The 25,485-nt window shown below is 39.1% G+C and overlaps 1 protein-coding gene and 1 pseudogene across 1 annotated transcript in view; both read right to left on the bottom strand.

Annotated features, from left to right (window-relative positions):
• STRN3 (striatin 3) overlaps positions 1 to 25,485 on the bottom strand; it is a 112,273-nt gene that overhangs the window by 69,838 nt on the left and 16,950 nt on the right. The gene's annotated exons all lie outside the window — the stretch shown is intronic.
• Positions 16,658 to 24,527, bottom strand: LOC132420355 (heparan sulfate 2-O-sulfotransferase 1 pseudogene; annotated as a pseudogene).

The following is a 25,485-nucleotide window of genomic DNA, read 5'->3' as shown; positions in this document are numbered from 1 at the left end:
TGACTGGCCAAACCCAAAGTCAGACATCAATAACTTTGCCTTAGTAAAGAATTCTTAACATAACTTAGGCTCCAGGTGGCATAAGAAAACTATGAATTGGCAAGCAGGATGAAAACTATTTGTCAGCCCAAACAAACTTCATACTAAGAAAACTGGATTACTAAACCAAATCAATTGTCTTTGTTTTACCACCAATTAGACAAATGCCACTAGAATATAAGCTCTATTAAAGTATGAATATTGGTCTTTTGTTCACTAATATATTCCTATTATCAAGAACATTGCCTGGAATATGTAAAAACTCAATAAATATTTGTTGCTAAATAAATGAATGAAATCATAATTACAGTTTCTCAGTTTACTCAACTGTAAAATCTGGGAGTGACCATATATATATATACAACTTCTTCCTGAATCTCAAAATACGTAATTCATCTATGGTAGGTGATATTTCTTTAAAGAAAATGTAAAGTTTTTCACATGCATAAAGGAAAAATTTACTTTGGTTAAGTAACTGTGTTTGTGATTTGGTAATTTTTAAATCTAGTCTATGTTAATTCAGTATATTAATGATCAAAAATTAAGAAAATATTTAAGACATTTAAGAAACTAAGCATGAATAAGCTGAAATAATCCTAAATTTAGGAGTCTTATGTATCTGTGCCCACATTTGTTGCTACAGTACTAAATCCAATCAACGTACAGTTTTTTAACCTAAAATTTTACATTTTCAAGGAAAAAAGCCCTGAACACAATCCCTAATATATACTTAACTAACCTTAAGAATGTCAACTAAGAAAACAATTTTCTTTTGGAAATCCCCTTTAACAGCTCAAGTAAGACACTATTACTCAATAAAAGTTTCCACAAAATAGGATGTCTCTGATGTGGCCCAAAGCTACCACAGTTGTTGGTCTAAGAAGATACCTTGGGCTTTAGTGCTCTGGAATTCTGTGGAATACCCTGGGTTAAATTTAGTTCATTTTCCCACAAGGAAAGCTTATAAAAGGGTTAAATTTACTCTTCTTCCTGAAAAATCCTTGGTAAGAATTAAAACTTAGTTGTTAATAAGTCAGCTATCTTTTAAAAAGAAAGGTGCCTTTTAAATCTCTAGGGGAGAAATTATTCATGTAACTTACTAGCTCATTAAAACCACTCATATATTTAACAAAACGTAGTGCACTGCTCATGTAATTTTTTTTTTTTTTTTGCAATATGCGGCCTCTCACCGCTGTGGCCTCTCCCACTGTGGAGCACAGGCTCCGGATGCACAGGCCCAGGGGTCACGGCCCATGGGCCCAGCCGCTCCGCAGCGTGCGGGATCCTCCTGGACCGGGGCACGAACCTGCGTCCCCTGCATCGGCAGGCGGATTCTCAACCACCGCGCCACCAGGGAAGCCCTGCTCATGCAATTTTGGTACTAGGAATTCTAATAGCTTAATTTGTTGCACATCTTTAAAACTAATGTAAAAATAATGATATGAATATATGACAGGTATATAGAAAGTCCTAGAATGTTCACGGCTTGCCATGGTTACATACCTCGAAGTGCAATTCTCTTCTGATCCCAAATAAACCCATCTCTGCTAAAGAAGTAACCGTCTATTTGTTTTTTTAAACACACTCAGGTTCTGCTGCTCACGGCTCAGAAAGCCAATACTCAACAGGGTATTGGTTGGAAAGGAAAAGTTCCTTTATTCAGTAGGCCGGCAACCTGGGGAGAAGGTGGACTCGTGTCCAAAAACCAACTCTGAAGATTCTGCTTGACCATTAAAGTTTTTAAAAGGAGAACCATTTTGAGAGGGGATCAGAGTCTCTGTTGTCTTCCACTCTGTGCAGACTTTCTTCTGATTGGGTGGTGCTGAGGTAATAGGGCAGTGTTCCAGGAATCTTGTGCTCAGCCTGAAGTTACCATCCTCCACCTGGGTGGAGGCCTTAGTTCCTACAGAAGAACTCAAAGGTATTGTTATATATATTCCTTGAGGAAGAACCAGGACCCTGCACTATTGTTCTTGACTGCTGCTCCTTTGTTTCTGCATTCCCTCCCTTCTCTCATAAGCAACTGCTTGAATCTGCCCTTTGGATGGAATTCAGGGAAGGTCAAGGAGGCTGACCACAGTATAATCAGCTGCTTCAGGGTCAAGTTAGCAATACATAGTCCTAGGCTCTATTTTCATCAGCCTTTGACCAGATAAGATCACATCATTTAGCCCTGTTAAATTAAACAAGGAAGCCATTAGACTGAGTTGGTTTTAATGCCTTAGGAGCCTACATAGCCAAACCAAAACCTAAGCCTGTAATGCCTAAAGGTTAATAAATCAAACCTAGGACTTCCCTGGTGGTCCAGTGGTTAAGATTCCGTGCTTCTAGGACTTCCCTGGTGGCGCAGTGGTTAAGAATCCGCCTGCCACTGCAGGGGACACAGGTTCGAGCCCTGGACTGGGAAGATCCCACATGCCACGGAGCAACTAAGCCTGTGTGCCAGAACTACTGAGCCTGAGCTCGAGAGTCCGCGAGCCACAACTACTGAGCCCGCGTGCTTCAGCAATTACTGAAGCCCGCGCTCTGCAACAAGAGAAGTCACTGCAATGAGAGGCCCGTGCACCACAATGAGAAGTCTCACTGCAATGAGAGTGGACCCCGCTCACTGCAACTAGAGAAAGCCCGTGTGGAGCAACAAAGACCCAATGCAGCCAAAAATCAATCAATCAATTTATTAAAAAAAAAAAGATTCTGGGCTTCCACTGCTGGGGGCGAAGGTTCCATCCCCGGTCCGGAAGTTCCACATGCCACACAGTACAGCCCAATAATATTAGTAGTAACAATAGTAATAATAATAAATCAAACCTAAGGACAACCATACGACCAGTCAACTAGGCTTTCCCAAATAAAGGAATTACTACCTAAGCTAATAACTTATTTGCTTTACTTTCACCTCCTCTCTATAAGTCTTCCCCTGGCTCCTGTCCAGAGTGCTCCTATGACTTCTGGTTTGTTTCTGTTCAATTTGAATAGACATTTGCTCAAATAAACTCTTAAATTTTTTTTTTTTTTTTTTTTTGCAAACGTGGACTTCTCACTGTTGTGGCCTCTCCCGTTGCGGAGCACAGGCTCCGGATGCACAGGCTCAGCAGCCATGGCTCACGGGCCCAGCCGCTCCGCAGCATGTAGGATCTTCCCGGACCGGGGCATGAACCCGTGTCCCCTGCATCGGCAGGCGGACCCTCAACCACTGCGCCACCAGGGAAGCCCAAACTCTTAAAATTTTTAATGTGCCACAGTTTATCTTTTACCAGGCTGTAGTTCTCACTACTAAAAGGTGATGTAGAGTAGGACAAAGCAAGAGGAAAGGAAACCTCACTCTCCTCCATTAGATTTTAAGCTGCCTGAACAAAAGAACTTGTGTTCTATTTTGTATTATTATCCAGCATGCCCTATACATATTAGAAATCTATCGAAGTAATACTGGTACTGGTGTTCACTGCCACAATTGTTTACTGAGTGCCCCCTATGGCTCTAGGGATACAACGATGCACTAGACCAATACAATCCCTACTCTTAGAGCTTATAGTGTACCGTGAGAGAGACAGTACATTCGTTCCTTCAGTATCCCTCAGGGGATTGGTTCCAGGTCCCTTATATAAAATAACATAGTATTTGCATATAACCTACATACACTGTCCTTTATACTCTAAGTCTTCTGTAGATTACTTATAATACCTAATACCATGAAAATGCTATGTAAATAGTTGTAAATACAATGTAAATGCTATATAAATAGTTTCCAGCACATGCAAATTCAAGTTTTGCTTTTTGGAACTAACCGGAAACTTTTTTTCTGAACATTTTCCATGTGCGGTTGGTTGAATGCATGGATACAGAACCTGAGGACGTGGAGGGCCGACATTAAATAGACTAGGCATGTGCAATGCAGCTTAATGAATATTATGATAATGGAAATTCACCACATAGGAGGCCTTTGTACTTGCAAGCTCAAAGATAATTTCCCAGAGCAAATGACAGCTAAACTTTAGACTGAAAAGGAGCAGAAGAGAGTTCAAACAGGAGAGGAAGTATTCCACATAGAACTGCATGTGTGAAGGCCTGGAGGGGAAAGAGGATACACTAACTTTACAAGTTTAGAGAAACAAAGTATAACTGGAACATGTATGTCTGGGAGAACTGGGAGGTGGGGGGGAGGAGGAGAGGAAAAAGGAGGAGAGATACAAGGGAAATAAAGCTGAAAGGTTAGCAGAAGCCATATTGTGAAAGGCCTTATTAGAAAATACCACTAAAAAGCTGTATTTGAATATATCAATACATATAACATAATGTATAGACACTAAAAAATTTTATGAAGACCTCTTCTGGATACTCCCTGACAAAACAGCGGGGATAGTACATAGTACAGGGAAAGCTCAATAACAACAAATAACCCAATTAAAAAATGAGCAAAGGATGTGAATAGATACTTCTCCAAAGACGATACAAAACGGCCAATAAGCACATGAAAAGATGATCAACACCACTAATCACTAAGGAAATGGAAATCAAAACCACAGTGAGATATCAACTCACATATATTAGGATGATGGCTATTCAAAAAACAGAAAATAATAAGTGGTGACAATGACACAGAGAAACTGAAACCCTTGTGCACTGTTTGTGGGACTGTAAAAGGGTGCAGGTGTGGGAAAGAGTACACCAGTTCCTTAAAAAATTAAAAACAGAATTATCATGATCCAGCAATTTCACTTCTAGGTATACATCCAAAAGAATTGAAAGAAGGTTCTCACAGAGAGATTTGTGCACCCATATTCATAGCAGCACTAGTCACAACAGTCGAAAAGGGGAAGCAACCCAAGTGTCCATCACAGATGGATGGATAAACAAACTGTGGTATATAAATACAATGGAATATTATTCATCCTTAAAAAGGAAGGAAATTCTGATGCTTGGATATACCTTGAGGACACTATAGTATATGAAATAAGCCAGTCACAAAGAGACAAGTAATGTATGATTCCACCTACAGGAGGTATCTAGAGTAGTCAAATTCACAGAAAAAGAAAGAAGAATAGTGGTGGCCAGGGGCTTGAGGAAGGGTAACTGGGTTGTTGTTTAATGGTTACAGAGTTTCAGTTTTACAACATGAAACAGTTCTGGAGATTGGCTCAACAACAATGTGAATACACTTAACACCACTTAACTGTATACTTAGAAAAATGATAAATTTTATGTTATAGGCTTCTAACACACACACACACACGTTCCTTGTATCCAATACCTACCTTTCCAAAGAGAATCAATGCATGATTGTCTTGTTTCACCTCCTCACCTGAAGTATAGTTGATTTACAATGTTTAAGGAATACAGCAAAGTGATTCACTTTATTTATGTGTATATATATACGCATATATATTCATACACTTTTCAGATTCTTTTCCATTATAGGTTATAAGAAGATACTGAACACAGTTTCCTGTGCTACACAGTTGGCCCTTGTTTATTTTATATATATACTTATATTTTTTATATATATATACACACACACACACACACACGTGTGTGTGTGTGTGTGTGTGTGTGTGTGTGTACCTTAATCCCAAATTCCCAAGTTATCCCTTCGCCCTCCACCTTTCCCCTTTGGTAACTACAAGTTTGTTTTCAGTGACGCCACTGGTATGTTTTAAAGCAATTCTCAGATATCTTATTTCACCCAAAAATACTTCACTATATTTTGCTAACAAATATTTAGTTTACAGGGAAAAAATGCCATTACCACAGCTAACAAAATTAAATAATATTAATATTTTTATTATATTTGTTATGGTGATCTGTAATCAGTGATCTTTGATGTCACTATTACCACTGCTGAAGGCTCAGATGATGGTTAGCATTTTTTAGCAGTAAAGTATTTTTAAAATAAAAAAAAAGTCTACAGATAATAAATGCTGGAGAGGGTGTGGAGAAAAGGGAACCCTCATACACTGTTGGTGGGAATGTAAATTGATACAGCCGCTATGGAGAACAGTATGGAGGTTCCTCAGAAAACTAAAAATATTGAATACAATTACCATATGATCCAGCAATCCCACTCCTGTTAATATATGTGGAAAAGACAAAAACTCTGATACATGCACCCCAATGTTTACAGCAGCATTATTAACAATAACCAAGTGCTCATCACCAGAAAACTGGTTTAAGAAGATGTGGGGTGTGTGTGTGTGCATGTGTGTGTGTATACACACATAATGGAATATTACACATATACATATATATTCCATTTGTAACAACATGGATGAACCTAGAGAATATCACACTAAGTGAAGTCAGAGAAAGACAAATTATATGATATCACTTATTGTGGAATCTAAAAAAATGAACTTATTTACAAAACAGAAACAGACTCACAGACATGGAAAACAAACTTATGGTTATCAAAGGGGAAGGGGGGGTATAAATTAGGAGTTTGGGATTAACAGATACACAATACTATATATAAAACAAATAAACAAGGACCCACTGTATAGCACAGGGAACTATATTCAATGTCTTGTAATAACCTATAATGGAAAAGAATCTGAAAAAGAATATACATGTATGTGTGTGTGTTTATAGATTTAAAACAATCTTTTTGCTGTAACCTGACACTAACAACATGGTAAATCAACTATACCTCAAAAAAATATATACACATATCTTTATAAGGTTTTTTGGTCAAATCAGGTCCACATGTTGCATTTGGTTATGTCTCTTAAGGGTGGAGAATATTAATACCATGGAAAATTGTTTTTAAGTGAAAAAAGGAACACAGGAATAGAAAATACAATGTTGAGATTGGTTCAAGGTGGCAGGGTAGAAGGATGTGCACCGGAACCACAACTAACTGCTGAGCAATCATTGACAGGAAGACACTGGAACTCACCAAAAAAGATATCCCACATCCAAAGACAAAGGAGAAGCCGCAATGAGATGGTAGGAGGGGGGCAATCACAATAAAATCACATCCCATAACTGGTGGGCGACTCACAAACCGGAAAACAATTATACCACAGAAGTCCACACACTGGAGTGAAGGTTCTGAGCCTCACGTCAGGCTTCCCAACCTGTAGGTCCGGCAAGGGGAGGAGGAATTCCTAGAGAATCAGACATTGAAGGCTAGTGGGATTTGACTGCAGGACTTCGACAGGACTGGGGGGAACAGAGACTCCACTCCTGGAGGGCACACACAAAGTAGTGTGAGCATCAGGACCCAGGGGAGACTGAACCACACCTACCTGCTAGTGTTGGAGTGTCTCCTGCAGAGGCAGCGGGTGGCTGTGGCTCACCGTGGGGACAAGGACACTGGCAGCAAAGTTCTGGGAAGTACTCCTTGGTGTGAGCCCTCCCAGAGTCGGCCATTAGCCCAACCAAAGAGCCCAGGTAGGCTCCAGTGTTGGGTTGCCTCGGGCCAAACAACCAACAGGGAGGGAAGCCAGCCCCACCCATCAGCAGTCAAGCAGATTAAAGTTTTACTGAGCTCTGCCCACCAGAGCAACACCCAGCTCTACCCACCACCAGTCCCTCCCATCAGGAAACTTAAACAAGCCTCTTAGATAGCCTCATCCACCAGAGGGCAGACAGCAGAAGCAAAAAGAACTACAATCCTGGGCTTCCCTGGTGGCGCAGTGGTTGAGAGTCCACCTGCCGAGGTGAAACGAGTTTGTGCCCTGGTCCGGGAAGATCCCACATGCCACGGAGCGGCTGGGCCCATGAGCCATGGCTGCTGAGCCTGCGCGTCCGGAGCGTGTGCTCCGCAACAGGAGAGGCCACAACAGTGAGAGGCCCTCGTATTGCAAAAAAAAAAAAAAAAACCCAAAAAAACACTACAATCCTGCAGCCTGCGGAACAAAAACCACATACACAGAAAGATAGATAGACAAGATGAAAAGGCAGAGGGCTATGTACCAGATGAAGGAACAAGATAAAACCCCAGAAAAACAACTAAATGAAGTGGAGATAGGCAACCTTCCAGAAAAAGAATTCAGAATAATGATAGTGAAGATGATCCAGGACCTCGGAAAAAGAATGGAGGCAAAGATCGAGAAGATGGAAGAAATGTTGAACAATACAATACAGAGATGAACAATACAATAACTGAAATAAAAACTACACGAAAAGGAATCAATTGCAGAATAATTGAGGCAGAAGAACAGATAAGTAACCTGGAAGACAGAATGGTGGAATTCACTGCTGCAGAACAGAATAAAGAAAAAAGAATGAAAATAAGTGAAGACAGCCTAAGAGACCTCTGGGACAACATTAAACGCAACAACATTCGCATTATAGGGGTCCCAGAAGGAGGAGAGAGAGAAAGGACCTGAGAAAATATTTGAAGAGATTATAGTAGAAAACTTCCTTAACATGGGAAAGGAAATAGCCACCCAAGTCCAGGAATCACAGCAAGTCCCATACAGGATAAACCCAAGGAGAAACACGCCAGGACACACAGTAATCAAATTGGCAAAAATTAAAGACAAAGAAAAATTATTGAAAGCAACAAGGGAAAAACGACAAATAACATACAAGGGAACTCCCATAAGGTTAACAGCTGATTTCTCAGCAGAAACTCTACAAGCCAGAAGGGAGTGGCATGACATACTTAAAGTGATGAAAAGGGAAGAACCTACAACCAAGAGTACTCTACCTGGCAAGGATCTCATTCAGATTTGATGGAGAAACCAAAAGCTTTAGAGACAAGCAAAAGCTTTAGAGACAAGCAAAAGCTAAGAGAATTCAGCACCACCAAACCACCTCTACAACAACTGCTAAAGGAACTTCTCTAAGTGGGAAACACAAGAGAAGAAAAGGACCTGCAAAAACAAACCCAAAACAATTAAGGAAATGGTCATAGGAACATACATATCGATAATTACCTTAGACGTGAATGGACTAAATGCTCCAACCAAAGGACACAGGCTTGCTGAATGGATACAAAAACAAGACCCATCTATATGCTGTCTACAAGAGACCCACTTCAGACCTAGGGACACATACAGACTGAAAGTGAGGGGATGGAAAAAGGTATTCCATGCAAATGGAAATCAAAAGAAAGCTGGAGTAGCAATACTCATATCAGATAAAATAGACTTTAAAATAAAGAATGTTACAAGAGACAAGGAAGGACACTACATAATGATCAAGGGATCAATCCAAGAAGATATAACAAATATAAATATATATGCACCCCACATAGGAGCACCTCAATACATAAAGCAACTGCTAACAACTCTAAAAGAGGAAATGGACAGTAACACAATAAATAGTGGGGGACTTTAACACCTCACTTACACCAATGGACAGATCATCCAAAATGAAAATAAATAAGGAAACAGAAGCTTTAAATGACACAACAGACCAGATAGATTTAATTGATATTTATAGAACATTCCATCCAAAAACAGCAGATTACACTTTCTTCTCAAGTGCGCACAGAACGCTCTCCAGGATAGATCACATCCTGGGTCACAAATCAAGCCTCAGTAAATTTAAGAAAATTGAAATCATATCAAGCATCTTTTCTGACCACAACGCTACGAGACTACAAATCAATTACAGGGAAAAAAACATAAAAAACACAAACACACGGAGGCTAAACGTTACTAAATAACCAAGAGATCACTGAAGAAATCAAAGAGGAAATCAAAAGATACCTAGAGACAAATGACAATGAAAACAAGATGATCCATAACCTATGGGATGCAGCAAAAGCAGTTCTAAGAGGGAAGTTTATAGCTATACAAGCCTATCTCAAGTAACAAGAAAAATCTCAAGTAAACAATCTAACCTTACACCTAAAGGAACTAGAGAAAGAAGAACAAACAAAACCCAAAGTTAGCAGAAGGAAAGAAATCATAAAGATCAGAGCAGAAATAAATGAAATAGAAACAATGAAAATAGCAGAGATCAATAAAACTAAAAGCTGGTTCTCTTAGAATATAAACAAAATTGATAAACCTTTAGCCAGACTCATCAAGAGGAGGGAGGACTCAAATCAATAAAATTAAAAATGAAAAAGGATAAGTTAAAACAGACACTGCAGAAACACAAAGCATCCTAAGAGACTACTACAAGCAACTCTATGCCATTAAAATGGAAAACCTGGAAGAAATGGACAAATTCTTACAAAGGTATAACGTCCCAAGACTGAACCAGGAAGAAATAGAAAATATGAGCAGACCGATCACAAGTAATTGAAACTGAGACTGTGAGATGCAGAAAAAGTTGTTGACAAAATTCAACAACCATTTATGATAAAAACTCTCCAGAAGGAGGCACAGAGGGAACCCACCTCAACATAATAAAGGCCATATACAACAAACCCACAGCAAACACCATTCTCAACGGTGAAAAACTGAAAGCATTTCCTCTAAGATCAGGAACAAGACAAGGATGTCCACACTCGCCACTATTATTCAACATAGTTTTGGAAGTCCTAGCCACGGTAATCAGAGAAGAAAAAGAAATAAAAGGAATAAAAATTGGAAAAGAAGTAGTAAAACTGTCACTGTTTGCAGATGACATGATACTATACATAGAGAATCCTAAAGATGCCACTAGAAAACTACTAGAGCTGATCAATGAACTTGGTAAAGTTGCAGGATACAAAATTAACGCAGAGAAATCTCTTGCATCCCTATACACTAACAACGAAAGATCAGAAAGAGAAATTAAGGAAACAATCCCATTCACCACTGCAACAAAAAGAATAAAATACCTAGGAATAAACCTACCTAAGGAGGTAAAAGACCTGTACTCAGAAAACTATAAGACACTGATGAGAGAAATCAAAGATGACACAAACAGATGGAGAGATATACCATGTTCTCGGATTGGAAGAATCAATACTGTGAAAATGACTATACTACCCAAAGCAATCTACAGATTCAATGCAATCCCTATCAAATTACCAGTGGCAGTTTTTACAGAATTAGAACAAAAAATCTTAAAATTTGTATGGAGACAGAGAAGACCCCAAACAAAGCAGTCTTGAGTGAAAAAAATGGAGCTGGAGAAATCAGACTCCCTGACTTCAGGCTACTACAAAGCTACAGTAATCAAGACAATATGGTACTGGCACAAAAACAGAAACATAGATCAATGGAACAGGACAGAAAGCCCAAAGATAAACCCACATACGTACGGTCAACTAATCTATGACAAAGGAGGCAAGGATATACAATGGAGAAAAGACAGTCTCTTCAATAAGTGGTGCTGGGAAAACTAGACAGCTACATGTAAAAGAATGAAATTATCCCTAACACCATACACAAAAATAAACTCAAAATGGATTAGAGACCTAAATGTAAGAGTGGACAATATAAAACTCTTACAGGAAAATATAGGAAGAACACTCTTTGACATAAATCACAGCAAGATCTTTTTTGATCCACCTCCTAGCTTAATGGAAATAAAAACAAAAATAAACAAATGGGATCTAATGAAACTTAAAAGCTTTTGCACAGCAAAGGGAACTACAAACAAGACGAAAAGACAACCCTCAGAATGGAAAAAAATATTTGTAAACAAATCAACGGACAAAGGATTAATCTCCAAAATATATAAACAGCTCATGCAGCTCCATATTAAAAAAACAAACAACCCAATCCAAAAATGGGCAGAAGACCTAAACAGACATTTCTCCAAAGACATACAGATGGCCAAGAAGCACATGAAAAGCTGCTCAACATCACTAATTATTAGAGAAATGCAAGTCAAAACTACAATGAGGTATCAACCTCACACCAGTTAGAAAAGGTATCATCAGAAAATCTAGAAACAACAAGTGCTGGAGAGGATGTGGAGAAAAGGGAACTCTCTTGCACTGCTGGTGGGAATGTAAATTGATACAGCCACTATGGAGAACAGTATGGAGGTTCCTTAAAAAACTAAAATAGAATTACCATATGACCCAGCAATCCCACTACTGGGCATATACCCAGAGAAAACCATAATTCAAAATGACACATGCACCCCAATGTTCACTGCAGCACTATTTACAATAGCCAGGTCATGGAAGCAACCTAAATGCCCATTGACAGATGAATGGATAAAGAAGATGTGGTACATATATAGGATGGAATATTACTCAGCCATGAAAAGGAATGAAATTGGCTCATTTGTAGATATGTGGGTGGATCTAGAGACTGTCATATAGAGAGAAGTCAGAAAGAGAAAAACAAATATCGTATATTAACGCATGTATGTAGAATCTAGAAAAATGGTACAGATGAGCTGGTTTGCAGGGTAGAAATAGAGATACAGACGTCAAGAACAAATGTATGAACACCGAGGGGGGAAAGCGGTGGGATGTTGGGGGGGTGGGGGTGGGATGAATTGGGAAATTGGGATTGACATATATACACTAATATATATAAAACAGATAACTAATAAGAACCTACTATATAAAAAATAAATTAAATAAAACTCAAAAATTCAAAAAAAAGCGTAAAAATAAAACCACTGCTTAAAAAAAAGAGAAAATACAATGTTGAGTGGAAAAAAAAATCTGGACATTTACCGTAAAATTAGTTAAAATGTAAAAACAGACGAAATAATCTGTGATGTAGAAGTCAGAATAGTAGTTACTTCTAGGGGCTGGCGGGAGAGACTAAGTGAAAACGAGGTGGACACATATAGGGCACTGGCAATATTATCTTGATTTGAGTGGTATTTACATTGGTGTATAATTTGTAAAAATTCATCAAGTTATATACTTAAAATTGGAGTACTTTACTAAGTGGATGTTATACTTCAATTTACAAGTTCAGGCAAAAATACATTAAAAGTATCACTCTCACATACATACCCGAATGCCAAAATACTAATAATGGTTATCTCTGGGTGGTGAGATAAGCAATTTTCATTTTCTTTTCTAGGCTTTTCTATAGTCCCCCCAATTAAAAGAAAAATATTTTAAAATGAAGAATGTTGCTATTGAAAATTCCCTGGCCGTCCAGTGGTTAGGACTCGGCGCTTTCACTGCAGTGGCCTGGGTTCAATCCCTTTCTGAGAATTAAGATCCTGTAAGCCGCAGCATGGCCGGAAAAAAAAAAAAAAAGAATGTTGCTATCAATTTTAACATCCCCTCTAAACATTCATTAATCTTCTCTCTTCTCACACTGATAAACATATGCATAATTTTTTCTTCCACACAATTTGTCCTCCTGCTGGATTTCAGGTTTTGAACAGCCCTGTTACTAGTTAAATGAGTATTAAAATCCAACTTTTGACCCCTGGCTAAGGAAATATAGACCTTATATTTACACTCTGCATAATATATAGTTGTCTAAGTGCAATGCGCTTGTGTAAGCATGGGAGATACATGCGTACACACACACACACACACACACACACACACACACACACACCCCTTATTCTCAACTCAGCAACCAGTGCACTCCTCCCCACAAAAAGCCAGACACATCACTTATGCTCAAAATTCTGCCATGGCTACCCATCTTACCCAGAATAAAAGCCCAAATCCTTATGATGGCCAACAAAGTCCTAATTGTCTGGTCCTTTTTACATCTCAGGTATCCTTTCCCACCACTCTTCCCCGGTGGACTTCACTCCACCTTAACCACATGGGTCATCTTGCTAGTTCCTGAATCCATCAAGCATGCACCTATTTGCCTTGGGGCCTTTTCCACTAACAGCAATGCCAGTGAGTTCTTCCTTCACACAAATTAACTCCATTACCAAAACTTTGCTCAAATGTCCTCTTCTCAGTGACACCTATCCTAACTATCCTTTTAAAAATTACAAACTGTTCCACATCCCCATATACTCTTTTTTAAAAATTTTCTTTCTTTATTTATTTATGGCTGCGTTGGGTCTTTGTTGTTGCGCGTGGGCTTTCTCTAGTTGCAGTGAGTAGGGGCTATTCTTCTTTGCGGTGCACAGGCTTCTCATTGCGGTGGCTTCTCTTGCTGCGGAGCACGGGCTCCAGGCGTGTGGGCTTCAGTAGTTGTGGCGCACGGGCTTAGTTGCTCCGTGGCTTGTGGGATCTTCCCGGACCAGGGCTCGAACCCATGTTCCCTGCATTGGCAGGGGATCCTTAACCACTGCGCCACCAGGGAAGCCCTCCCCATATACTCTTAATTGCCCTAACCCTCCTCTACTTTTTTCTCTTACCACAACACTTAATCACTTTCTAACAAAAATCTCTTCTTTATCTATTCATACAGTTTCTCAACAATTTATTTACATGTTATTGCTTGTTTCCTCCCACCCTCAGACCCCACAAGAATCTAAGTTTCATGAGAGCAGGAATATTTGATTGTTTAGTTCATGGTTATATCCCAAGCATTTAGAACAGTGTGTGGCAACTAGCAGGCCAGGAAGAAAGGGCGGGGGGCGGGGGGGGGACAGGTGGAGGGGTGAGGAAGGAAGGAAAGAAAAAAAAGTCCAGTGGAAAGTTTAATGACATACATATAGATTAAAATTAGAAGGAAAATGGTGGTGACAAACGATATCTTATTAAGATTATAAATTAAAATTAGTGAAATATCTCAATTGAGATATTGAGTACTCACTCAGTAAAACTTCTATACTCAGCTGAATTCATCACAATTATTTTCATACACATTTATATTCCCCTATTATATAATAATGTGAGTAAACTACAAGTTGTGCCTGACCCCAAAACAGGTATTTATCTACAATTAGATTTATCGAGTAGATCTTACCAGGTAGATCATGACTAGTCCATCATAAATACTTAAACTCTACTAAATAGCAATCTGCCAAAATTTCAACTTACAAAACAAATTAGCAGGTTTTTCATTACAAGATTCACTACAGAATTTTTTTCAAGAGTTAGAACATTCAAAAGAATTCAATATAGCATGAGAAATAGAGTGAATCTTTGAAGACTGAAATTATCATAACTTCCTCCCAGGAGTCAATGGCATCAAACCCTTTATTCAGAAGAAACCTAATTCCTATTATTATAATTTATAATATTTTTCTTCTACACAAGAAAATCTCCCCTTTCCTCCTTCCTTGCCTACACACACACATATATTAATATGACTGCACATTCATTAAAACTTTCATAAAGTTTTAAGTATGTACTTTTAGGTAGCCCAACATCAACTTAGAACTCTGAAGAAAGACATTCTCAAACTTCAATAATATACAGACCCCTTAAAAAAGGAGAATCGTTCCTGCAGTTTCCAGTTATTTACAAAAGTTGTAATCCTAACGTTATTTAAACCTATGCAAACACAAACTTTTTAAAAATTAATTTTTATCACAGTATAGTTGATAAACATAAACCTTTAAGTAAACTCTTTATGCACACAGATCTTATATAAATACAGAAAGTCAGATAAACCAAAAACCAAATACAAAACTTCTAAATAAAATTCAATTTAACACGAACACTTAAAAAATAAATGGCATGGTTTTGCTGAATAAATCTCTGCTCACAACACAAAAATGGCACTAACTGAACCACCATAAGCTTCCTTTAAGATTGGAATGCCTGTACTACTAAATGGTAATAAGGCAGGTAAATTTTTCTCAGTTTCACATTATTATGAAACATTAATTCCTGATGCTAAAAAAGCATTTGGTCTTCAGTTAACTCAAAAGCATCTTATTCATTAAGACTAGTACTTCTATTCTTTTCCTTAATATTAGTCCCTAACAATCAAAACAGTAACACTTGGCACCACCAAAAACTAACACATATTCTAACCCCAGCATCAAGTGAAAGTATTCAATTATGACTCAGGTGATCCAGAACATGTTTAAGATAATCTACCACTGAAAATAAAACACTAAATTTTAAAATTGTAGAGCACTTTCAGACCTCATTTGATAATCATATGTTTACTGTATGATCCTGCCAGCAAATAGTGAAGAGTTTCCATTATCTGATAACCCATAGTCATCAGGAAGAAGTTTCCAAAGATAACTGTGGAATCATCTTCCAGAAAGGTTAAAAATAAATCAGATTCATCTGTCCAAAATGATTTCAGGACTGATGAAAATGATATACTCCAAAAGTTGGCTTTATTATTATTGCTGTTGTCATCACTGAAGCATCTGCATACTGTTTACCATGGTTCCCAGGAGCAACAAAATGACTTTAAAAGCCATAAAGAAACTCTTGCTCAGTTTCAGAACCCTAATACTCTTTTCTTCGAAACTATTGTAAGAAACTAAGATAAGGAATACTGATAAAAGGATACTAGTCGGGAGTTTGGAGACCTACATTCGAATCCTCACTTGTCACTAACTAGCTTTATAACCCCTTAGCTCACTCATTCTCAGCTTACTCATTTGTCAAATAAGAGGGCTGAATTAGATGTCTTCTTAAGATCTGCTAGTTGTAAATTTCAACCACTAAGATTAGCATTTCAGAATTCTATGATGACACTTCTGATATTAAAATGACACAAATCAAAACTAAAATAGCTCAGTTTTTCAAAAATGCCTTAGGAAAAAATTGTCCATCTTATTATGAGTAAAAATGTATATAGTTCTTAAAAGAATTCTATTTTACAGCTTTCTCATGAGAAAAAACTTATTCATTAAAGTTACAATTTAAAAAAATTTTAGAAGAAAATTGTAATTAGAAGAACTCACATAAAGCTATGTAGCAGACACTGATGTGCTATCCAGACCTCCCTTCAGAAATGAAGGATTTATTGTCCAGCTGCTGTCAAACAGCCTTCACCTGTCAGGCCTTTTCAGGAATTGCCTCAGCTAAAGACAGCTGCATGCCCTAGCAGCCTTCACGGAGGGACTGATCAAAACAGGCGTATAAGGGCCCAGCACCCTGTCACAATTTTGGACAACTCCACAGGTTATCGCAGCTTCAGAGTTTCTCAAGGGGGCAACAGTGGCTTTTGTTGATAATACATTACAGCCCAATTTACCCCTTCTGCTTCCTTTCCATTCCTTCTACAGATGTTGATCCTAAGAACATTTCTGAATGCTAATCATAGTTAGCCTACCCAGGGACCCAACTTGCAGCCACTGGTGTTGAGAATGGTCCAAGAAAATAGGCTCTAAAATGAAGTTTTGGAGTTGGATCACCATCCACGTAGCCAGGCAGCTGGCAAAGGACACTATCACTGGTGATGATAGAACAGAAACCGAGCACAAACTGGCAGTGCAATGGCTAAAAGTTCCATTGTTGGTAAACTGGGTAGTTATCCAGTGGAAGAGAATGCAGATGTTGGCAAACTTTTTTTTTTTTTTCCACAGGACCAGATAGTATTTCATATTCTGCTTTGATGTTTTTGTTTTACAACTCTTTAAAAATAGGGCATGACAAAAACAGGCAGACACAAGAGTGGGTTTGGCCAGCAAGCCATAGTTTGCCGAACCCTGAACTTTAAAGGTGCAGTGTATCAGATATTTGAGAAATGTAAGGAAAACAGTAATTATAAAGACCATGAAACTGGGTTGCTGTTGCTTTAAAAGCAATTGACTCTTTGGAAAAATATAACAAGAGGTTAAAATGAGTGATAGGGAATTAAAAACTAAATGTGAAAAAGCCAGAAGTTTCTTTGGTAGCATAAAATCTTTAAAAGCAGGAGGCCACAAAAGGCTAAGGGCCAAGACTTAATTGTAAGAGTGGCAGGGCTCCAAAGAAAGTTAAAGTCTCAATCTGGATAAGTCTGCTATGCCAAGGTTAAGGCCTGCATAGGAAAAGAGAACACATTGGAACCCTGAAAAAATGGGATAGAGAGATGGGTTGATTAACCTGAAAATTCTCAATCCCCAGTCTCCTTGAGCCCTCTGAGCTTGGAGAAGGAATCCACACATCCTTATTAAGTGCAACTGTTATTCTCATCAGCAAGAATTACCAAGTAAACACCTCTGAAATTCTCTCCTTCATAAAAGCAATGAGAACACTGGCAAAAGCTGGGAGAATCAACTTTTTCAGAACTCTGAAAATTACAAAGAATTGAAGCAATCTGGGGAATGTTTATTCACCAAATAATGGCTGAATCTTGGTAACAACAGCAAGCTTTGTGGTGTTTAATTTACCCTATTTCCATTCTACCCCTTCCTACTTCTGTGAAAACCAACAGCCTGCAGTCATAGTGAATGTCAACAGCCACTGGGCGGGAGAGCAGAACAGGATTGGATCTTCTTAAAAGTCCCACTCCCAGAGAACTGTCATTATTTGACATGTCTGGTAGTTCCTTGGAAGACTCTACTACTACCAAAGTTGTCTTTATGTGGCCTGACTCTGAACTCATCCAGAGCAAACAGCCTTCTTTCTGGTCAAAAACAGTCAGAAGCAACTGTCAAACACTGCAGCTGCCTGAGATTATGGACAATATTTGGGGCAAACAATAGCATAATTAAAAAGCTTAAAAAGAAAAGCTGGGGAATGAGATGTCCGTGGGGGCTTTGGAAAGCTCCAATATACTCCTGGGAATCCACACTCACACATAACCTGTGTACCTTCTCAGGAAAGACCTGAGAAAGCCCTAAACTCTCACCTCTGGCTAACCTTTAGGCTCTGCACAAGCAAGAAAAGAAAGCTAAGACAGAGTTGTAAATTGCCTAGCTGAGTGTTGAAGGCATGTCTCAACATACACATAGAGCCCCTTAGCAAAGACTGGAAGATTTACATGTTTCAGGCATCCAAGGAAACCTATGTCTATTCATTACTTTAACCACTAAGCTAACTGAGCAGAGACTTTAGTGACCACACAAAACAACAGAAAAACGGAGTTTACAGTATTAGTACCAAAAAAGTCACATAAATAAAGAGATAATTAATCAATCTTGGGGAGAGGAGAAAACCTGATTTGTACAGTTGCTACATTATTTAAAAATGTCCAGTTGGCAAAAAATTAAAAGCATGCAAAGAAAGAGAAAGTACAGTCTAAACACACACACACACACACACACACACACACACACACACACACACACACACACACACACACACACACAAAGGTGGTGGGCCCATGCAGCAATATCCCTGAGGAAGCCCAGATATTGAACTTACTAGACCAAGACTTTAAATCAGTTAATTTAAGTTTGTTAAAACAACTAAAGCAGGATATGAGAGCAATGTCTCACCCAAATTGACAATCTCAAGAGACAAAAATTATTTTCTAAAAAAGATCAAATAGAAATTATAGATTTGAATAATATAGTAATAAAATAAAAAATTCAATAGAGGGGCTCAATAGTACATACGAGCAGGCAGAAGAAAGAATCAGCAAACTTGAAAATAAGTCAACTGAGATCAGCCAGTCTCAGGAAGAATAAAGAATGAAAAAAAAAAAAGATCAGAGACTCAGAAATCTGTGGGACACCATTAAGCACACCAACATACACATAAGGAAGAAGAGACAGAGAAAAGGATAGAGTATTTGAAGAAATTAAGGCCAAAAATTTCCTAAATTTGAAAAACACATTAATCTACACATCCAAGAGGCTCAAAAAACTTCAGGAGGATAAACTCAAAGGCATCCCACACTGACACACGTTAACTGTTGAAAGCTAACGAAAAAGAGAAAAAAGCGACTCATCACAAATAAAGGATCCTTTCAAGATCAACAGCTGATTTCTCATCAGAAACCATGGAGGCAATGGGATGATATGCTCAAAGTGGTGTGGAAAAAAAAGACTGTCAACCAGTAATTCCATATCCAACAAGACTATCCTTCAGAATTGCAGGAGACATTCCTGATCAACAAAACTGAGTAAGCTGTTACTAGTAGACTTGCCCTAAAAGAAATACTAAGAGGAGCACTTCAGCTGAAATGAAATAACACTAAACAGTAATTCAAATCCATATGAAAAATACAGAGCACCAGTACAAGTAACTTCATAGGTAACTATTAAAAACAGTATACATGTATTTGTTTTTCTCTTTTTTTCCTATCTTATTTAAAACACAAAAACATCAAGCAATAATTAGAAAGATGGTTGGTAAGTATACAATGGATAAAGATGTAACTTGCAGGATAACAACACAAAGGAGGGGGAAGGGAATGGAGCTTTATAGAAAAAAGTTTTTATATGCTATTGTAATTGAATTGGTATTCAAACTAGATAAAATGGTAATGACAACCCCCAGAACCATGACTAAGAAAATAACAACAAAAACACAGTAAAAGGGGACTTCCCTAGTGGTCCAGTGGTAAAGAATGTGCCTTGCAATGCAGAGGACGTGGGTTGGATCCCTGGTCAGGGAACCAAGATCCCACATTCCAGGGGGCAACTAAGCCCGTGAGCCACAACTATTGAGCTGGCGCACCTCAACTAGAGCCCAAGTGCCGCAAACCACAGAACCAACATGCTCTGGAACCCGTGTGCCACAACTACAGAGCCCACATGCCCTGGAACCTGCAAGCCACAACTAGAGAAAAGAAAACCCACACGCCACAATGAGAGAAGCCCGCGCACCACAATGAAAGATCCTGCATGCCTCAACGAAGATCCCATGTGCCACAACTAAGACCCAACGCAGCCAAAATTTAAAAAATAAATAAATCTTTAAAAAAAATACAGTAAAAGAACAACAAGGAAATTAAAATGGTACGTTAAAAGATATCTGTTTAATACAAAAGAAAGCAGTTAAGAAGGAAGGGAGAAACAAAGGTACCTAATCTCAGCAGTGACGTCTTCCCCAAGGAACCTTTGAAATAGTAATCTCTTACACACAGATCCACTCCTTATCACTCTTCTCTCTGCTTTACTTTCCTCTATAGCACTTATCCTCATCTGACAAACCTTTCTTTCACTTATCCCCTTTCCTCTATAGCACTTAACCCTACCTAACAAACTTTTCTTTCACTTATCCTCTTTCCTCTATAGCACTTATCCCTATCTGACAAACAAAATTTTCTTCCTCGACCCACTAGAATTTAACCTTAATGAGGGCAGTTTTACTTTATTTATAGCTTTATCCTCAGTGCCCCCCACACACCTACTGAGTGCTCAATAAACACCCAATAAATGAACAACCAGTAGAGATAAGCCTTACACGAAATGTCTCCCATTTTAAGAGTGGCCCAAGAAAACCAATATATGTCTACATGTACAATTTGTAGATTTAGTAGCAGGAATATAAAGAACTCCCCATCTGATAGGTTTGCTATTTTCTCTGTTAAGTAGGAGATAAAGACATCCTGCTGAGTCAGAGGGGGAGGTGGTGTTGTTGAAGATTTACAGAGAGTACCTAGCCCTGCACATTTTTGTTGAAATTAGTATCTAAATCAAATTCTGATATTATTGGACACGGCTGCCTTAAATCAGCAGTCATGTGATTTCATGTAAAACTGTACACCAAAATTTCATGCATTCTTATAACTTAAAACAAAAAGTGTTCACACTTTAGAAGGATCAGTAAAAAGAAATGAATGTGTAGAACTCAGTTTGAAAAGAGTGCCACACTAGATGAAGAGTTTATAAAATATATCAATTTTTTTTCCACTGAGAAGATATTTATTAAACACAAATTTATATCAAGATTAACTTTTTTCAGGGCTTCTCTGGTGGCGCAGTGGTTGAGAGTCCGCCTGCCGATGCAAGGGACACGGGTTCATGCCCTGGTCTGGGAAGATCCCACATGCCGCGGACTGGCTGGGCTCGTGAGCCATGGCCAATGCTGAGCCTGCGCTCCGCAACGGGAGAGGCCACAACAGTGAGAGGCCAAACAGATTAACTTTTTCAACCAGCTTTTAAGTGGACCTTTTCTTTGTCAAAAAAACGAATGGTATGAAACTATATGTTAAAGATGTTTCCATGATACCTTACATTTATATAGCACATTAGTTTTCAAAGTGCTTTCACATGCCATCTCATTTAATCCTCACAACACCCCTGTGAGGTAGGTACAGCAGGTATTATCATCCTCATATCAGGATGAGGAAACTGAGGCTGAGAGAGGTTAAGTGACTCGCCTGAGATCACACAGCTGATAAGTGGCAGAGCCAGGACAAGAAATCAAGTTTTCTGACTCCTCATCCAGTACTCTTTCCACTATAACTACTGCCCCCAAATATGAATAATGTACTGCATATCAAAATTGAAAGGTTATTGAAGTTCATTTCAGTGATACCTTAACAGTAAAGTTAAATGAGAAATACGAGAACAGTAGGTCTGATGGTTTTACCTGACATAATAAAACTGGTGCAAAACCACTTTTGTCTAATTACTTATAACCTTTTGGTCCAAATAGATAAAATATGCAATATTTACAGCATTTTCCTTTTTTTTTTGTAAATACAATGCTTTAAAATACATTATAAAGCACCTTAGTTAAAACAGTCTACAAGTAAAAGTACAGAAGAAGTAGGAAAATCCTACCCATACCACAGCTCACTAACGGAGTTATAATATGGACTCACCAATACCTCAGTTTATACCTTTACAAATAATGGATTGAGAAACAAATACTAAACTTATTTTTCTGATATTCATGTGTGGAAGCCTTAACCAAAACTTCAGGCAATGTCAACATTCTTTGACGTGTTTCCCCAATCTTAGATATTGGAGAGACAGGAATGAGAAATACTGCTTTGATTCTTTTTACAGTATTAATAATGGTTTAAATTGATTTTTAACACTAATAATCATTTTTTAAAGAAAATTAAAATGACCTACATAAATAAGGGCAGTTCCAACTACAGCAGAAACATTCTTAGCAAACTTGATCAAACATTTCAATAAATTTCATGGGACGTGATTCACAAAAACAAAGTACACACTGCCAAACAGTAACACTATCCAGTTGTGGTGTATAATGCAAACCTCCAGATGAAGGTGGAAGCAGCAAATGGATTCATCTTCATTCATGGTTAGTTGAAAAAAATGCTTTATCAAAAACAGTATCAGAACTTTTTCTGAAACTGTATTTCAGTATTTAGCCTTCAATTAGACCTGCTATGTGTTTATTTTAGGTGATGTGTAGGTTGTGTCCAAACAGGAGGTTGTAACTCCCACCAAAATTTAACCAGGAAAAAAAAAAAAAGGCTGAAACTTAAACTTCCTAGACCACTGACATATCAGCCAGAATCTACTTCCTTGACATCACTGTCTGTATTCTAACTCGGTTTAATACAAACTGTCTTATACACCCATCAGCAATCCAAGTTGTGGAGCTGAGAACTAAGGTGAAGACAGTCAAAGTTGTAGTTCAAGAATCTAACTGCCACACCTTGTACTCAGTTCGATTTAGGGTAAATCTTTTCATAGAAAAAGTTCTGTGCAAGGATGCAGAGGTCTCCATCTTTTTTTTGTACAGCATGGGCTCTGATAAATTGGAACTGCTTTAGTGCCAACTCATAGAACTCTTTCTCCATTTTCCAAATGTCAGACTGCTGTAGTTTTGCAATGGTTTGTTTAGTAGGGAGTTTCTTCTCTGTGGTTTTCCTAAGGTGAGATTTCTTTCCTGTATGATAGCGTTCTGTAGCACCCCTGAAGAACCAGGGCGAAGCTGCCTCCAATAACGTGATAAAATCTTCAAGCTCTTCAGTAACTCCCACCAGAAACTATTCATTAACTAGGTTATATTTGGCTTGATCCATAGCCCACCTGCTTCCTACATTCCAAAATTCTGAGCTGTGGTCACAGAAGAATGGGATTTGAAGCCAGAGCTTCTCTGGAGCACAGTCTGAGCTCCCCTCAGCTACACATTCATCAAAGGTTTTTTTGTCCCCTTGTTTTTGTCTTCTTAACCCCAGTCTATAACCGTCTCCAAATCTCAGAAAGAGTAAGAAACTAGCCTCTCAATAGGATCCCGTATGACATTAATGTAAATTGGCTTCTTCTTCACACCAAATTTTGCAAAATCCAAAATAGAAAGGTGCCTATGATAAAACCCTGGTTTCATCTCTTTCCAGGAAGTTATATTCTTTACAAAGCACACCTGATCTTGCAGTGACATTACTGGATTATTGTTGGTAGTGTTGATGTGAAGAACATGGTATTTATTCTTTACACATAGATCATAAGCAATATTGGTAAAAGAGGTGCTTGCAGTTTTGGGGACTCTGTTATAAATGACCACCATGTCCTCTTCTTCATCTAAAGCTGCATCTTGCTAAGGGCTATCCATCGCATGTTGCTGCTCAATCTCTCGAACTTCATGTCTTGCAATAGCCCTTTCTAGCTTCAACTGGGACTCCTCCAGTTTCTGGATCTGGTTCTCCAAGAAAAGCATTGCCACTGCGAAGGCCACCATCATCAGCAGCTGCAACTTGGACGGCATCATCCTGAGGAGCCCCGGGAAACCTGCTGCTCGCAATCAAGACATACCGCAGGGGGCGGGGATAGGGGCCCAGGAGGCAAGGGAGATGCCGGGAGGAGCCCACCGAGCCAGAGAAAGGCAAGGAGAGCGCGAGAGCAAGAGAACCACCGAAGCGACCCCCCTTCTCGCCTCCCCAGCCCCCCGCCCCCAGGCGCCAGCACCTACACCGCCGGTACTGCTTCTCCTCGGCCGAGGAGGCCTACGCCACGGCTGCCCCCACAAAAGCCCGCGCAGCAAACACAGCGCAAAGCGGCTGCCCGGCTCTCGCCTCCCTCTACTGCCTCAGTCCCCGACCCCCGCGCCCGCCTGCCTGCCCACCTCCCTCTCTTCCTTCCTTCCCTCCCTCCCTCCCTCCTTTGCTCGCGGCCACGCTCTGCTCTCCTCCACCAGTGCTTCGGCTGCAGCTGCCCCGTCCTTGGCCCCTGGATATATCAATTCTATTAACAAGTAAAAATCAGTTATATCAATAGAAGTGAAAACAGAGTCTTGAAGAGGTATCTGTACACCCATGTTTTAGCAGGATTATTCACAATAGCTAAAAAGTGGAAGCAACCCAACTGTCCATCAGCTGACAAACGGGTAAGCAAACTGTGGTAATGCATATAATGGAATATTATTCACCCTTAAAAAGGGAGGAAATTTTGACACACGCTGAAACATGGATGAACTTTGAGGACATAATGGTAAATAAAATAAACCAGTCGCAAAAAGACAAATACTGAATTATTTCACTTACATGAGGTACCCAGAGTAATCAAATTCACAGAGACACAAAGCAGAACGATGCTTACCAGGGACTAATGGGACAGGGGATAGTTATTGTTTAATATGTATAGAATTTCAGTTTTATAGCATGAAAAGAGTTTTGGAGATGGACTGTGGTGATGGTTGCACAATATGAATGTACTTAATACCACTAAAGTGTATACTTAAAATTAATTAAGATGGGGCTTCCCTGGTGGTGCAGTGGTTGAGAGTCCACCTGCCGATGCAGGGGACACAGGTTCATGCCCCGGTCCGGGAAGATCCCACATGCCGCGGAGCGGCTGGGCCCGTGAGCCATTGCCGCTGAGCCTGCGCGTCCGGAGCTTGTGCTCTGCAATGGGAGAGGCCACAACAGTGAGAGGCCCGCATACCACAATTAAAAAAAAAAAATTAAGATGGTAAATTTTGTTGTGCATTTTACCACAATAAAAAAC

Source organism: Delphinus delphis, chromosome 2 (assembly GCF_949987515.2).
Source record: "Delphinus delphis chromosome 2, mDelDel1.2, whole genome shotgun sequence".
Taxonomy (NCBI): domain Eukaryota; kingdom Metazoa; phylum Chordata; class Mammalia; order Artiodactyla; family Delphinidae; genus Delphinus; species Delphinus delphis.
The sequence above is the reverse complement of the archived record's forward strand: the minus strand, read 5'-3'. Positions and strand labels throughout refer to the sequence as shown.